Source organism: Nannospalax galili, unplaced genomic scaffold (assembly GCF_000622305.1).
Source record: "Nannospalax galili isolate Female #2095 unplaced genomic scaffold, S.galili_v1.0 scaffold318, whole genome shotgun sequence".
Lineage (NCBI taxonomy): Eukaryota > Metazoa > Chordata > Mammalia > Rodentia > Spalacidae > Nannospalax > Nannospalax galili.
In genome coordinates, this window is record NW_008341889.1 from 3890139 (window position 1) to 3908990 (window position 18852).

Below are 18852 nucleotides of genomic sequence, written 5' to 3' on the forward strand. Positions count from 1 at the left end.
AATATATTAATCAAAAAAAAGTATTACTACTCAGAATCTTCTAACAGAGGGAAAACTTTTTAAAGTGCTAATTTCTATTTTTTACATAGTGCTGTTTTAGAGATGTATTAATGCTAAGCATCAAATAGGTATTGAATCAAAATGAAATTCTGTTAGAGAAGAGAGAATGAGTTCAGAGGAAAAGGAACAATGCCAAAATTTGCTGAATTAGAAAAGGAGCTTATACTCTTTGAATAGTTGATGAGTGCTAAGTCACTAATTCAATTCCATTAGGCACATCTAGAAGAGACTGTAACAGCTTCCTTTTAAAAACGCCAATTGTTATAATATCCATTAAATTATGCTCTCTTCCGTGATTTACATTCATGATTAAGTTTTTAGATATTAACTTGAAATCGTATGAGAGATATGCCATTTTTCAAAATCCTTTCAGGGAAACACAAGCAAAAATATTTGGAAGTCGACAGCTGTAAAACATTCCTACACTGCCTCTGAACTTAACTCATTTTGTTTAAAGGCACGTGAAGTTTGAACACAAAGTAAATATATGGATTAAGCAGATGAAAACAGAGACCTCAAATTACTTTCCAATTGCTAAGCTCACTAAAGTCATAGTTAGGAAGATTGAAATGCTATTTGGTATAATGAAGTCTCAATTTCAGAAGACTCACAGATTTTGACATGGTCATTTGTAATCCCACACAAGTTTCAGTGGGCAGCCCAGAGTTTAGAGTTCAAACTTTATAATGTCTGACTTACTAGACAATCACCACATAACTGTAGCTCAATTCCAAGAATGGTTTGAGCTTAGCGAATTGTGTCCACCCAAAACACACAGACAGCAACCTATCCTCCTATGTGAAAGGGGAAAGAATGGAAAATGCTTCCACCTGGTTCTGTAAAGATGTATCTGATAGGATTAAGTTGACTACCAGAGGGGATATGAAGCTGGATTTAGAATGAATATAGATGGTGATTTGAGTCATTCAGGATATGAATCACAAAATTCTTGTTGGAGTGCTCCAAGTGGACCATTCATCAAGACAGGCTTAAAATTGTACAGCCATGATTATTTTACTTTGGAAAAAACTAGATTTTGCTTTATTACTAAAAGTGCTCATATTTTATTGCAATCTTAACCACAAGATTTCTGATTTGGGGCATAATAGTGAACCAAGAGTAGAGAGATGTCCTTGGTGTCCAGATAGCATAATAACCCTATGTAAGGAACACAAAGGTCAACCCACAGCCTTGATTTTCTGATTTCAGCCTCTTATCAAGCAGCTGATTTGTCCAGAGTGTAGAGACTGAGTACAAGTGAGGGAAGTAATTCCTCTTCAGGAAGCACTGTGCTACATCAAGCAAAGCAATACTTGGCAGAGAATAGAAACCTCATCTCAAATGATTGCCAAACACGAATTACCAAGCCCTGAGGGAACAGGTAATACTCAGGCCCAACAAGACAGCTTTTTATTTGGCACTGCTCCTTCGGGCTGGGTATGTGGCATAGCAAAGGCAAAATGGGACTGTATTTCTCACAGAACAGTTACAGCACACAAGGTGAGCAGGCCTTAGATTTTCAGATCAAAAGGAAATGACAAGAACTTTAAATGGTTTAAGAAAATAAGTTTTGATAGACTGAAAAATAAAACTCTAATCCTGGAAAAATGAGAAGTTTATCTTTTTGTTGATGGTTTGGTCTGGTTCTGGTCTGGTTTGACAGGATATCACTACACAGATCAAGCTGGCCTTAGATGCATGGCCATCTTACCTCAGCCTCCTGAGTGCTGAGATTACAGGAATGTAGCACCACACCTGGCTTAGAAAGTCTTCATAAGAATTTATCCATGAAAAAAAAAATCCTCATGTGGGGATGGAGAGATGGCTCAGTGGTTAAGAGAAATGACTGCTCTTGCAGAGGACCCGAGTTCGATTTCCAGCACTCACATGGCGACTAACAACTGTCTATAACTCCAGTTCTGGAGGATTTGACTCCCTCTTCTGACCTCCACAGGCATTGCATGACATGGATGCTCTTACATACATGCAGGCATAACACTCGTACACATAATATAAACATAAATAAATCAAAAAATAAAAGAATTTATCCATGATTCAAATAACAAAAACAACAGTTGTTGCTTGTATGGCTTCTCTTCTCTTCTCAACCTTGTCTTTGACTCTGCTCCCTGACATTCAGTGTTACAGCCTTATAGACAGGTGCTTGCAGGAACAGAAGACCTGAGAACATACATGTGAGAGAAGAACACTATGGGCAAGTGGGACAGGACAGGTAGAGCCTAGAGTGCAGAAGGGAAGGTACTGGGTAAGAAGAGACAAGTAAGTGAGGTCTGTGTTGTGCAGTCACAGAAGGCTTTGTTCACTGTGTGACTGCCAGTCCCTTGCAGTGCGCTGTGCAGCAGTCCTGATGGAGGGAGCTGAGGCTCTTTGGACTGGTGGTTTTTAGGCTGAGTGAGAGAGGCATACTTTAGAAAATATGCAAAGGAGGAATATGAAAGTTTCAAAAGTCCCTTTTCCTGGGAGCCTGAAGAGATGGCTCAGCCTGTAAGAGCACTGGCTGCTCTTGCAGAGGACCCAGGTTCAAATCCCAGCACCCACATGGTGGTTAGCAGTTGTTCATGACTCCAGTTCCAAGGGATTTGATGCCCTCTTCAACCTCCATGGATATTGCATAACACACATACAGGTAATACATGCATACACATGAAATAATAATAACAATAACAATAATAATAATAGTAATAGTAACAGTAATAAACTCCTTTTCCTGTATGTGACAAATTCCCTAAGGGGCATACGAAGGCAGCAAGGGATCCAATAAAGAGGCAAAAAGGACAAGCAGGCAAAATCAGGATGATTTGACTCAGGCAATGGCTGTGGAGGTAGTGAATGCTGGTTGGACTATACATCTATTTTGACAGAAAAGCCCCTAAGATTTGCTGATAGATCACATATCGTGTGGGAGAAAAGGCAAAGACTCAAGAATAACCCAAGGTTTGGACAGTAACAACTGAAAAAAAGAGTTATTTTTTACTAAGATGAGAAAATCTGGATAGGATATGGTACAAGGGCTATCAGGCTGGTTTTGTACATATTTGACAAGCTTTTAGAAACTCAGGTGAAAATAAACACAAGGCAGATTGTGAGTGTGTGTTGTGTGCTGTGCATGAATATGTGTGTATGTGAAAGCACATATACTTACACAGGTTCAGAATTCAGAAGTTCAGTTGTGACCCATTTTTGCATGTCATCAGTATTTAAAACCAAGAACCTAAATTCAGTCACCAGAGAGAAAGGTGTCCAAGGACTGAACCCCAGAGCATTCCACTGTTGAGAGGTGAGAGAAATGAAGAGAAAACAACAAAAGATGCTGAAAATACGCTGTCAGAGAAGGCGGGAAGCCTCCCCGGGAGTTGAGGAAAGAGTTTATTAGGGAGACAAGTGCGATTGGATGTGGCAGGTGCTGCTGGAGGTCAAGGAAAACAGAACTGTGGTGCAGCAACATGGATGGAAACCCTTGGAGACGTGGGGGAAACAGCTTTTCTTGAAAGGTAGAAGCAAGGTCAGAGAATGTGGGTCTTAAACTTAGGAACTGGGATAAAATAGTCTTGTAATCAATGCTTAGCTGGCTATAAGCAAGTATGAGATTTCCCAGGGAAAATGTCGAAGTGTTGAGAAAAAAGGGCTGAAAATCTAATCCTGTGGCACCTCAAAAATAAAGGGATCAGTAGAGGAAAAGGAAGGGGTCTAGCCAGGGTGTTGGGAAGCAAATCAAAGCAGAAAGTGTTCTAAAATCTAAACACCAACAGAGGACTCTAGATGGTGAAAGGGCTGGGACAGAAGCCTCCCGGGCAGGGCGTGCCCATGGTTCCCACTTACTTTTTCAACATCTCTCATTTCCCTTCTTCTAGGATGTGGGACTTAGGGGCTGTATCAAATGCTATCTCTTTCAAATACTATAGGAAGGACGTGCCCATCTCACTCTCCTTCTACTGGACTGTATACCTTCCCATTGAGCTAGGTGCCAGCTGCTTGCTATGGTAACTGATTTAATAATTTACTTTTCTCTGTTCTTTTTTGTAGTACAGGGCCTCAAGCATGGTAGGCAAGAGCTCTACCACTGAGTCACATCCTTAGTTCAATAATCTATTCTACTGGTCATTCCTCTTTCACTGGATGGCATCCCCATTTCCCCCTTAACCTGTACTACCTCATATATCCTTCAAATACGCATTTGAGGTCAACACCTTGTCTTAAGGTCTGAATCTGTGCTGACACAGCCATCTCTTCAACGGCCTGTGAAATCCTTGGCAAACGGCATGTTATCATTCTTTCTCTAATTTCCAATGAATTTATCTGGCACACAGAGTGTACTTACTCAGAGTCCATTGAACTGAAAGCATTTATGTATGTGAAGTTCATCATGGCTTCGAAAATCATCTGAAATACATTATCACAGCCTATAAAATAGTTCTGCATTCAAGTCATATTACTACGAAACTGAGGAAATCAAGGTTTCAAGGGCTTAAGAAACTTTCTGGATCAGAAGAGATAAGGAGGATCACTTCATTCTGATCAAAGGAACAGTTAACCAAGAAGATATTATAATCCTTAACATATATGCACCAAACTCTGGTGCACCAAAATTCATAAAAACAGTACTACAGGACTTTAAGACACAGATTAACCCCAACTCAGTAATAGTAGGGGACTTCAATACCCCACTCTCTCCATTAGATAGGTCAACTGGACAAAGAATAAACAGACATACAACTAAATTAAATGATACCATACAGCAAATGGACCTAACAGACATCTTTTGAATATTCCACCCAAGCACCAAAGAATGCATTTCTACTCAGCACCCCATGGAACTTTTTCAAAAATTGACAACATACTGGGCCACAAAACCTCAAAAAATACAAAAAAATCGAAATAATCCCATGCATTCTATTGGACCACAGTGCAATAAAGCTAAAAATTGACACTGGACAAAACCCTAGGTACTACACGAACTCCTGGAGATTGAACAACACACTCCTAAACAATGAGTGGGTCAAAAGAGAAATTAAGAAAGAAATAAAAGAATTCCTGGAATTCAACCAAAAGGATAATACAACACAACACAACCTCTGGGACACATTAAAAGCCATTCTAAGAGGGAAGCTTATAGCTCTAAATGCCTACATTAAAAAATTAGAAAGAGCCCAAATAAATGACCTGACACTGCAACTCAAGATCCTGGAAAGACAAGAACAAATGAAACCTAAACCCAGCAGAAGAGAGGAAATAACAAGAATCAGAGCAAAACTTAATGAAACAGAAACAAAGAAAACAATACAAAGACTCAATGAATCTAAGAGCTGGTTCTTTGAAAAGCTAAACAAGATAAACAGACCCTTAGCCCAGTTAACCAAAAGAAAGAAAGAGCAAATCCAAATCAACAAAATCAGAGATGAAAGGGTAAACATCACAACAGACACCCAGAAGATATTTAAAAACCTATACACTACCAAATTTGAAAATCTAAAAGAAATGGATGATGGATATCTAAAATCATGGGACCCACCAAAATCAAACCAAGAAGAGATCAACAGTTTAAACAGACCCCTAACATATAAGGAAATTGAAACAGTAATACAAAGCCTCCCAACTGAAAAAACCCCAGGCCCAGATGATTTTACAGCAGAATTCTACCAGACATCTAAAGAAGACCTACAACCAATACTGACTAAATTATTCAAAGAGGTAGGAACAAAGGGTCCACTTCCAGAGTTCTTCTCCCATTACTCTAATACCCAAACCAGGTAAATATGAAAAAATTCTCAACAAAATACTTGCAAACCACATACAGACACACATCAAAAATATCATTCACCGTGATCAAGTAGGCTTTATTCCAGAGGTGCAGGGATGGTTTAATATACGCAAGCCAGTGAACGTCATTAATCATATAAATAGACTCAAAGACAAAAACCACATTGCCATCTCAATAGATGCATTAAAGAAAGATGAAATAATGAAATTTTCAGGTAAATGGATGAATCTAGAAACAGTTATACTAAGTGAAGTAACACAGACTCAGAAAAAAAATTGACATATGTTCTCCCTCATATGTGGATCCTAGCACCAAATCCTTCTAAATTCCGGGTCCTTTTAATAAGATGATGCTATACAGCAGTCCTTTCTGCATGAAATAACTACCATCATCATGACTTCAGCTGAGCCTGTTCACTAACATCGTCACAATTGGGCTTGTTGACGGTTGTGTTCATTCATTAAAGGAGAGCCAAGCAGAGTAATTGGACCCTCACCGCATTATCCAGCCTCTCTTCCCAGCCAACTGTATGTAATTTGACCCTAATCACACATGGCCTCCTGGATTTGCTAAAGTACACAATCTGGGGAAGGTTAGGAAAAGAAGGCATGACCCATGCTGGGTAAAGCCTTTCCAGTGTGCATGCCCTCAGGTCATACATACACCTTAGCAATCCCTCAGTTATGAAGCCTTTGAGAGGGAACTGACACTGATTCTAACCACTCCAACAGCTATCAAAATACCTGAAAGCAAATCCCGAATCCATCACTCTAGAGTCCAGCCTTGGAAGACAAAAGAAAAACAATGAAGAACCCAATAGAAGGATGCTTTTGGAAGCCCTTGTCAAGAAATTCCAGTGGACTCTCTTATGAACATTTGAAAACTGCCCTGTTCTGACTTTTTTCTAGTTCCCTGTCTAGAACTTGTAATGCTAATTACTCTTGCCTTTACTTCTCCTTCACATCTCCTATTCAGGATTCAAGGACTTTCTTTTCCCCCTTAAAGATAAGAGTTATGCAATTTGGGAGTCTTTTAGAAAGACCCACTGAAGGGGTACTCCAATTGCCTCACCCTGCATCCCTTTTCAGCATGGAAGAAGCCAGAGTGGTTTGCATCCCAATTACCTATTGGCAATTTGGGTAAACTCTTCAGAGGATGGTGTGATAAGAATAGGAGGTAGAAATTGGCTAGGCAGATAGGGTAAAAAAGGCCCTGAAGAAAAGCAGCCAGTTTCTTGGCTAAAACTCACAATGTCCTTGGGCCTCTAGTGATGGGGAGATATGGGAGGAGTTGGAGAGGAGGGAGTAGGCATGGATTTGATCAAAATACCTTACATGCATGTATGAAATTCTTGATAAATTATTTATTTTTAAAAAACTTAAAAAGAAAAAAAATTAACTTTTTCAATTATGAAGAAAAACCACTAAGGTTCAAATATAAGTTATCAGTTTCTAAATTTGGTGCTCTTACAAAAAGTAGCACATACATATAGAAAAAATGTTTAGGTAACTACAAAACATAAATAATTTAAAATATTATAAGTATATGAAAATTTGAGGTTCTGGGAAAATTTTATTTTATTTAAAGCTGATCATTTCAGGGGTCCCATAGACCTTTAAACACTATTGGCCATTGCTCCTACTCTTGGTTACCCTCCAGAACTCCACAGTAAGACCGTGTTGCTAAAGACACTACATACATGAGCTATAGAACAAACAAGGAGAAATTAAGCTGGTGCCAACCTCAAAACCTCATCTCTACTGGCTCTCTTTCATTGTGCTGGAAGATGCCATGCATGCTACCAGAAAGGAAAAATAATCATTAATTTTACCCAGCTGTGAATCCTGTGAACTACAACAACTAGCCTGGCAAGATATGCCCACTGGTCCACTCATGCAATAGTGGTGTGAATATTGTGGAAGCAACCAACCAGTCTCTAATTGGGCTTAAGGTCTGCTTCATAGGATGGAACGCATACCTGACATTGATAGCAGGCTTAGAAACCTGAGATTAGAAAGGTCATAGGACATAAGGGAGAGCCCAATACTAGTTTTCTACTAAATAGTTGCAGTATTCAACTGAGTCCTAATGACTTATTGTTACACCCACAGATTAATGGATGTCTCAACCAACTCTCAGCAGAGAAGTTTTCTCATGAAGCAGATGGTGATTAACATAGAAACGCACAACTGGCCAGTGTACAGAGAACAAGAGGCTGCAGAGCACTTATCCTTGAATATGACACTAGTATTAAATTTTGCCTCCCAAGGATCATTGCAGAATAGAGGGGAGAAAGATTATAAGAGTCAGAGGGGGAGGATGACCTCAAGGAAATAGAGTTTTCCTGACAGCTGGTCAGTTACTCATATGAATTCACAGCAATGGTGACAGCATGCACAAATTCCATGGAACCTCAAAATAGACAAAAATCTCAGCATACACATGGGGAAGTGGAATGGATAAGAAATCCCAACCCAACCTAGGGAATTTTTGGCAACCAATGGCTACTGCAAAGGGGAGAATCAGTCTATTTCAAGGATGGAATCCTTGGTAGGTTAACCAGGCTCCAGTGGATGGACCCACACTGAAGGATCTTTGGGGGCACAAATTAGAGTCTATAGGCATATATATATATATAATAAAGTACATTAAATTGGGGAGGGGGCAGCAAGGGGAACTGCCAATAGGTGAGGGGATCTAAATATTATCAAATTATATTGTATGAAAATCTCAAAAATTCAATTTAAAAATTTTTCAGTAAAAAATAAATCTCTAAAGAATGAAATAAGTGCACATTCAAAAAAAATAAAGCTGATCACTGTATTGAAAATTGCACAGCTAGTTTTTGATGGTTTCACAGTAGCATCTATAATCACTAGCAAAGCATTGATTCTAAGAATCTCAAAGAAATAGAATGGCATCATCTCTCCAAAGTGAAGCTGCTTCAATAGGAAAAATTTAGAGCATGTGTTTTACCAAGATCCAGAATCTACAATTGGTGGGTCTAATGCACTGAAGTGGTTGCTATCGGCAACAAGAGCTAGTTAAAGCAAATAGGATTCTAGGAAAAGGAGGAGGAAAATCAAAGAAAAATAATTGAAACTCGTTCGTGGCAGGGGGATTTCTTTAGACTCATAGAAATACCATTTAAAATCTACTTTTCATATATGATTACAACCAAGGTAAAGTAAAGGATTAGTGGGAAAGCTCAGAATGATTGATGGGCCTTGAACTTTAGCCCCCGGAGTGCTCACAATTCAGCTATGGAAACACGCACACATGTTTATTTTGAAACCTCTGAAGAACAGTTCCCACAGCATTATCACTGCCGCACATTATTTACTTTACAGGACCTAGCGATAGAAAGGATAAGACAACTGTGTATCCTTCTGTATGAGAACAAAATGTCTCAGGAATTATGACTGATTTAAAGGCAGCTAAGAGAAGATGAATTGAATTCACAGAACTATGCATTGGGAAAAGCAGCTGTTACAGGTCGTAGGCTTTGGTTCAATGCATTCTGGAAAGACATTTGAGACCTCTTGTGAGAAAGGGGCTGTAGCAGGGGTAGTATTCAAGGATTACAAATTGAATCCCAGGATAGTGGAGTCTTTGGTGGAAGATAGATCTGGAGGGAAGGGGGAACCTGGATTTAGAGCAAACTTGGGACGATCTCTCTCCCAATTTCTTAATTTATAAAATTATGATGATAATTCCACAGAGACTTATTCAAACCAAAAGGCGCTAGCAGCTGCTGAAGCACTTTGGTAAGGAGAATGAGGCACACCATATAAAGGGGAAAAGGGGAAATACACTATTTTCTTGAAGCCAATTATTTCACAGGTGAGGAAGAGGCCAAAGCAGGAGTCATCTTTTAGTTATCATCCATGTCGTAGGCTTAGCCTAACACCAACAGTGCCAGTGACCCACACGAGAGCACCTGTTTTCTTCTTCTTTGCCAAGACAGACCATTTCCCTATTTGAGTATTCATTATTCATCTATGGAATTGACTCCACACCATTGTCCTGGCATTTGTCTTGTGTTTCTATATAATTTCTGTATGAGAACATGTTTACAAGTGTCTCTAGTGTTATTCTGTTCCTTTTTAGATGTGTCTGTCATAGATGTTTAACAACTCTTAAACATAGGAAGCATATTAATATGATAATGATGAAGATGGTGGTTGTTGGAATTTGAGAAAGCTTTTCAAAGCATAAGGATATAAGTTGAAGTTTCTCAAAATCAACACCATTGAACAATTGACATTCTGGACCTCATAATATTTTTTATTGTGGGAGGCTGTACTAGGCATATTGAGGGATATTTAGAAGAATTCCTGGTCTCTACCAATGAGCTGTTAGTAGTAACTCCTGTCCACACAGTTTTGTTTGTTTGTTTGTTTGTTTTGGGTTTTTTGTTTTGTTTTGTTTTTTGTCTTTTTGAGACAGGGTCTCCCTGTAGCCCCAGCTGGCCTGGAACTCACTATGTAGACCAGACTAGCCTCAAACTCACTAAGATCCACCTGCCTCTACCTCCCTAGTTCTGGGATTAAAGGTGTGTGCCACAATGCCTGGCTCTGTCCACACAGTTTTAAGAACTAAAAACTCAACAAATACTGTTGAATATGCCCATGAAAAAGGGAGGTTGTCGAAAAATCACCTCTGGATAAGAAAATACAAGTTAATATTATGATCACGCTTATCATTTGTGTTTTGGCAGAGTTCCTAGGATTATATTCAAAACAGAATATTCATTCAATTTATTCAATGAATTAAAAAACATGAGAAAAAGACCACTATTTTTTAAAAAATATTTTATTTTTATTTTATGTGTATGAGTGTATTGGCTGCATGTATGTAAGTGCACCTGTGTCATGCAATGTCCACAGAGGTCAGAAGAGGGTGTCAGATACCCTAGAACTGGAGTTATGGATGGTTGTTAGCTGCCATGTGTGTACTGGGAATCAAACCCAGGTCCTCTGCAAGAACATCCAGTGCTCTTAACCACTTAGCCATCTCTCCAGCCCCTGCACTCATTTTTTTTTATAAAGTAGTCCTATAGAACAAACTCTTATATGATTGTATTATACGCTTTTCTTGGTCTTTTTGAGATAAGGTCTCCCTGTAGTCACAAGTAGTCTAGAGCTCGCTATATAGACCAGGTTCACCTCAATCTTACGGAAATCCACCTGCCTCTGCCTCCCAAGTGCTGGGATTAAAAGAGTACACCACCAGGCCTGGCAATAAATGCTTTTCTACTTGATATACAATATATTATTTGCATATGAACACTTCTCAGTCCTAATGTATATACAAAGATCATGGGTATCAGTGGCTTTCTCTAGAGCTTAGGGTTATAAACATATTTATGATATGTCTATTGGTCCATATTATTTTATAACAGTCAAAATAATTATGTTAAATTATTTTAGATTAGTTGATTATTTTAAATTAGTTAAAACTTTATTTAAAATTATAGTAAACATTTCATAAGAAACATGAAATTTCAGAAGAAACATTTTAGGAAAAACTATTTTCCATTAAAAATAATTGCAACTAAGAATTCTAAAATGACTGACAAGTAGAAGGTCTTTGGTCAACGTACTTAAGAAATTCTATTCTACCGAGCACAAGATTCTAAATATAAATGTTCTGTTATTTTTCCAAGATGATCGATTTTTTCTAAGATTAGGAGTGTTGCAGCATTTTCTGATAGTGGAAAACTGATGTTTCCAGTAGCATCTCAGTGTGAGTTATTAAGAAGTGCGTACTGATAATGTGATTTTGACTTTCAGAAACTGCCACTTTTTGACTCACAGTGCTAAAGGCATATGATTGTCAGGTTTTCTGTATGGAATCTTAAATCCCAATTCAATGATGACATTTTCCAAATGACCATTTAAAAAGACCCTAAGTGTTCATATCCAATCAGAAACAAATGTAGCTGAAACAGGGAAGACTCTTCTAGGTGGACCCAGTCATCTTTCTGGGGGTTTATTGAGATGGCACATCTTTAGGGGGGGATCAACAATTAGCATCAGACCTTGCTAAAACAACATGTTTGAAAGAAATTAAATAAATTTCTATTTCTGGACATTATGTAATAACTTATGAGAGGTCAGCGTCTCCATCAAGTACATCTAGAAAATCCAGATAAAAACATGAGAAACATCCATTTAAAAGCATCTGAAAATGGAGGGAATAGTTTGTCACTGGCAGCCAAGGTCCCTGAGAGAAAGTAACTGACTACAAAGCAAGGAGTACTCTGTGTACGTTTTTCCCTAGTAGAAGGCACTAGTTCTTGGCATGATGCTACAACTGAGAATCTGGTGACTGCAAATGGTCCAGAGGCCAGCAGGTTTTTACAGTCCCACAAGGGAGAAGCAGTTGGATATTGAGTCTGGGCAAGGAAGACAGACACACAGGAGGGAGGGAGGCATATCAGAGCACTTACCACAGAGGAAGAAGCTATGAGCTAAGCATAAAACTTCTGAAAATGAAGGTAGAAATTACAGCAAATTGCAGGGCATGGTACTGCACGCCTTTAATCCCAGCACTTGGGAGGCAGAGGCTTACAGATCTTTGTGAGTTCAAGGCTAGCCTGATCTACATAGCGAGTTCCAGGCCAGCTGGGGCTACAGGGAGACCCTCTCTCAAAAAGACAAAAAAAATTACAGCAATTGTGTTGTTCTGAGAAGAAAAATAACTGAACTCAGGGCTTCTCAAGGAGCTGAGGAATATCATAACTTCCCTAGATGCTCAACTGAGACTCTGGGCAAAATGTACCTAAGAATAGATACAAACCAGAGGTAGATGGAGCCTTACAAAAACAGAACAAAATCATTTCAGGCTCTCATTAAATTAAGGCGGCCTGGCCCCATTCTGTGTTCCTGTATTTCAAGAAAGGACTAGTGGCTCTACTCATCAGCTAACAGCCTTTGGCTTTCAAGACCTTCAGGACATGACTCATCTACACAATGCTGCAGAGAGCTGAAGAAGGGCACATCTATGGTTGACTGAGGTAGAGACCGACAGGCTTGACTGTTTTGTCTCAGCATGGGACAGTTTTGCTGTCTCGCCCCCTGAGATCCCTAGCATCCAAATGAGGCTTTGGTGGGCTTAGAACACACTCCAAAGCATCTCTTTTTACACAAAACTGATTACTTTTCTCTCCACAACACAAGGGCTGAATCCTAATAAGCATATGTCAAAATTCAGCTTAATGGCTGTTTCTAGAAAACTCAACTTGTGATAGTAGGTCTCAGAAGTGTCCAAGGCTGGTTCATGAACACAGGGAAGCAGAGGCTTTCAGGCACATGTGAAATGGTGGCAATGGTGGCATTGAGGACCCATACCAACTCAATTAAACAAGGGACCAGAGAAGAGGAGAGAAACGGGTGGTGGGCCAGCTCTAGACTGAGAACTATTGGAGACTGACTGCTACTGAATGAGGGAGAACAGGCCTTACATACGATCTCTAGATGGGCTGACTAGACTCCGGTGGATGAATTTACACTGAAGGACATCTAGGTACAAATGTTCGACTGGATGGGAGTCAATGTGATCCATGAGATCCAGTGGGGGAATGGGGGGGCATGGATGGGGGAGAGGGTCTAAATTTGATTAAGAACTGTTGTATGAAATTACAAAAGCTCAATAAAAAATTTCAAAAAAGGAATGTCCAAATAAGGGGAGTAGCATAAAACAGGGATGCTGGTCTGGAAAACTCGATAGAAGCACATGTACATGAGGATGCCATCACTAGTGACGGGTGGAATCAGACATCCTGGCATCAAGGGACAGTCCAATTGTCAAAACCCTCATCAAGGTGAGTTGGTGCTGTGCACTGCACTTGTCTCCCACTAGCCCCCTTTCTCGGTCTCCTTCCCTTTTCCGTTTTCCTGTCTCCTGCAGTCGCACACTAGTTCTTCATCTCATTTTATTCTTCCAGCTCTTTTTCACTTTTCCATTATCTTTCACAGTAGCCAATTCTAGTATTTTATCAATTAAAGAAGCTCCGCATCATGATATTATGATGCCATTTCTCTGCTCGCTCAGATTTGAAGTCTATTGTAACTACTTACCTTGCTTTTAAATTGTATCTACTCCAATTCATATTAGCTATTTTGTGCATCTTGTTATTGAAATTGAGAGTAAAATATCAATCTCTTGCTGATTCTGAATTGTATGAATTTTTTTGAGAAACAGAAAACAGCAACAACATAAAAAAAAAAAAAAAAAACAAACAACAACAAGCAAAACCCATGTCTTTTATACCCAGGTTGTCTCTAGTGGAGGCAGGGAAGAGCGGTCAGAAGGAATGCTGAGAACCGAGAGACGGGCATTTGAAAAGTCCTCCCAAACTTTGAGCTCTTGGCCAATTAAAGCGAAAACTAACAGATATGAGTGTAAATTAAGAAAGCATGCATCAAACATACACCAGAAAAAACTCAATAAGATGAATAAAGATTCTTTGAAAAGACAGATAATCATTAAATCTCTAGTAAGCCTTACCAAGAGGACAATACCATCAATGTCTAAATGAAAAGGGAACCATGACCATATATCCTAATAATAATAATAATAAAAAGAATAGAGAAAACTATGAACATCCAAATGCATAGCCTTTCAGAAATTTAAATGCAATAAACCCATATCTTGAAGTACACAACTTGCCAAAAAGAAGCAGAAAGAAGAATTCTAAACTGTCCCTGTTATCAAATCCAAAATGGTTTCACTGCAAAACTTTTAAACATTGAAGAAAGAAATTATGCCAATCTTACAGAAACTCTTCCCAACTCTTTTCTATGAAGCCATCAGAAATACAAAACCAGACAGGGATATACCCAGAAAGAGAAATCACAGGTCCATTTCCTTTTTATATTTCTGGGATCTACTGTTAAGATATGTCTTCCTCATTAATTGACCCTTTATCATTAAAAGCATATTTATTCTCTGTAAATATTTTTTAAAGTCTGTTATTTAGCAGTTGTATGGTGATCCCAGTTCTTTTGGTTATTGTTTGTATGGTACATACACAAATTAAATCTATTAAAATAACAGCTGAAATTTTCTTTAGAAATTGACAGGCTATTCCTAAAATTCATATAGAAATGCAAAGGAGTCGAATGAGCTAAAAACAATTCTGAAAAATTAAGTTTAAAATTTAAAAAACTTAATGCATATCTATAGGAGGATGAGTCATCACATAAAGACAGACAGGTAGGTCAATGAAATAGAATTGGAAGTTCAAAAATTAATGCATATGTCTGGGGACAATTCAGTGTTAGCAAGGACTTGAAGGCCACTTAATGTACCAAGAACAGTATCTTCAACAGCTGATGCTAAAACAACTTGATTTCCATCTACAGATGACTGAAATTGGACCTCTATCTCAAAGTGCACACAAAAATTCATTCAAAATAGACCAATGCCCTAAGCATAAGAGCCAAATCTATTTATTCATAAAGAAAATGCATGAGTAAATCTTAGCAACCTCATATTAAGCCATTGTTTTAGACATCTCACTAAAAGCTAAAGGAAAAAAGATAAAACTGAACTTGCTCAAAGTTAAAAATGTTGCATTTCAAAGACTCATCAAAACAATGAAGACTCCCCAGGATATGAAATTCTCAAAGAATCAGTAAAAGTATTTGAAGCTCTTATATCTGATAAGTCACTTATATCAAAAATATATGATTCATGATTCACTATTAAAAGACAAATCAGTTTTTAGAAAGTATTTGAGTATATAATTTTCAATATAAAACAAAAAGGTGACGCACTAATGATCTCATGAAGTATTGCTCAATATAATTAGTCATTAGCAAAATGCAAATCAAAATGGTTAGGGAACACATATTAGACTAGATAGACATTAAAAAATTATATAGAGGACATGAAGGGGGAGGTAGGGGTGGATCTGAGAAGAGATGGAAGAGGGGGTCTAATATCAAAATACATACAAAATTGTATGAAATTCTCAAAGAATCAATAAAAGTATTATTTTTAAGTGTAAAGACAAACCAAGTGGGATGCCACTTTACATCAACCAGGATGGTTATAAACAAAAAAGACAAATATAAGTGACATTATAGACAAATTGAGACCCTCATAACTGTGAGTGGTACTGGCATTTCTTCACAATGTTAAATGTAGAGTTGCCACCTGTCTTTGCTGTCTTTACATGCCCATGATAATTTCAAATATATGTCCACCCAAAACCTATGCATGATATTCATAACAACAGTATTCATAATGGTCAAAAAGTAGAAACAAGCCAGTATTCCTGTTGATATATGGATTAAAAAACATATGGTGCATTGACAATAAAAACAACATACTGATATTCTACAGCATGCTAACCTTGAAAACAATATGCCAGCCACAAAAGGCACATGGTATGATTCCATTTATATGAAATTTTATGAAAATTAAATTCAAAGACACAAAGTAAATCACTGGCTGCCAGTGGCTAAGGAGAGCAAGGATGTTAATTTACTGTCGATGGATATAGAATTTCTTTAAAGGTGATGCACATGTTCTGAATTAGATGGTTTTGAAAGTTGAACAACACTGAATATACTAAATCCTGTGAATTACATGCTTTAAACAAATGAATTTCATTATGTGTGAATTATATCTCAAAAACTAGTTTTTAAGTTAACTAATATAATAGGAAGAAAATCATGCATCATCCTAATAGACATAGAGAAAACATTTGGAAAAATACAAAACTCATTCAGGATTTAAAAACAAGTGCAAATGAAAGTTTCCTGAGTCTGACCAAAAGTATCCACTGGATCCTTCCACAAACATCATAATTAAAGCAAGGTACCAACAACATTCTGTTTTTCTTCCATGGCATTGTACAAGAAACAGAAGCCTATGTACAGGAAACAGAAGCCTATGTATTAACAAAGGGGAAATGCAGTGGAGGACTTCACAATGCATATGCCCAATAGGTAGTCTGTGAGCTTTCCACACCTACAACACCTAGCTTTCCACACCTACAACAAAATATCTGAGAAAACAATTTAAAAGAAGAAGAGATTTCTTTTGCCTCACAGTTCAGAGACCTTTGGTCACCCATCACTTTGAGACTCTTGCAAGACACAGCATCACAACAAAAGCACATGGCAGAAAAGGCTGCTCACCTCATGATAGCTGGGCAGCACAGAGAAATAGGGGAGGCTAGTTTCCCAATATCCCCTTTAAGGACATGACCCCAGTGATAACTTCCTTCTACCAGGCCACACTTCCTAAAGGTGCACCAACTCCCAATAGTGCCACAGGCTAGCAACCAAGTTCTAGCAAAAGAGCCTCTGAGCAACATTTAAGATAAAATAATTGCCAGGGATGGGTTATGTTTTGGCTATCCCCCAGGACTTGATGGTAAAACAGCACATGCTTGGGACATGGAACATGGAAAAAAACAGCTTGTGCTGACCTGGAAGCTTCATCCCTACTGGGTAGCTTTCAAAGAGCTACAAGGTGCTATGCATGATACTGGAAGGGAAAATAATCATCAGTCTTACCCACCTGTAAACCCTGCAAGCTGCACTAACTACTGGTCTGGTAAGACATGCCTATTGGTGCAATAGTGGCACAAATGTTATGGCAGTAGAGAAAAACTTACTGATTGTATTTAAGATCCATGCCACAAGATGAAACTTACTCTTGGTACCACTACTGGGGCCAAGTACCCATGGCTAGACACGTTGTAGGCCCTAGGGGAGAACCTACTACTGACCCTTAATAACTTATTGTTATACCCATAGATTAGTGTATCTCTCAACTCTCATCAGAGAAGCTTCTTTTAGTGGTAGGTGGCAACTGATGGAGACCCAAAACTGATCAAGGCGCAGAGAACAAGAGACTGTGTAATAATGCTCAGCCCTAAATGGAGCATCTATATCATACCCTCTCCTCCCAAGGCTCAGGGACCATTACAGAAGAAGACACAAAAAAATTGTAAGAGCCAGAGGCAGTGGGTGATTACAAGGAAACAATATTTTCCAGATACGACAGGCCAGTTGTGCACATGAACTCAGCAGTTGTGACAGCGTGCACAAGACCTACTCAAGCTCAAGCCACACAAAATCCCAGCATAGAGAGGGGAGATATGTGACGTCCCACACCTGCCTAAGGAGTTATTAGCAATTAATAGCTGCTGAGAAAGAAAGAGTTGGTCTTCTTTAAGAGTGGGGTGCCTGGAAGGTCTACCACACTCCAGTAGATGGCCACACACATAAGAGTATAGGGGAGGCACAAATTGGACTCTATAGGTTCAAAAAAAAGAGGAAACGAAGTTGGATGGGAAGGGACAGGAGTGCACTTTGGAGGAGTTGGGAAGGGAGGTGAATATGATTAAAATACACTACATTAAATTCTCAAATAACTAGTAAAAATTAAATTAAATAAAAAATCAAAAGCATAACAGAGTACATCTGCATATAAAATTGTAAATTAACAACAAAAATACCATTGGGAGTCAGACATGGTGGCATACACCTTCATTCCCAGCACTCAGGAGGCAGAGGCAGGTGGATCTCTGTGAGATAGAGGCCAGCCTGGGATGGTCTACATAGTGAGTTCCAGGCCAGCTAGGGCTACAGTGAGACCCTGTCTCAAAAAAAATACCATCAGGAAACGGAATAGACAGACAGAGATAGATGATAGATAGATGATAGATAGAAGATAGATAGATAGATAGATAGATAGATAGATAGATAGATAGATAGATAGATAGATAGATAGATAGATAGATAGATAGATAGATAGATAGATAGATAGATAGATAGATAGATAGATAGATAGATAGATAGATAGATAGATAGATAGATAGATAGATAGATAGATAGATAGATAGATAGATAGATAGATAGATAGATAGATAGATAGATAGATAGATAGATAGATAGATAGATAGATAGATAGATAGATAGATAGATAGATAGATAGATAGATAGATAGATAGATAGATAGATAGATAGATAGATAGATAGATAGAT

General features: G+C 38.4%; 1 protein-coding gene across 4 annotated transcripts in view; it reads right to left on the reverse strand.

Moving 5' to 3' along the window:
- The window catches only part of Corin (corin, serine peptidase), a 277674-nt gene that overhangs the window by 151881 nt on the left and 106941 nt on the right, over positions 1 to 18852 (reverse strand). The gene's annotated exons all lie outside the window — the stretch shown is intronic.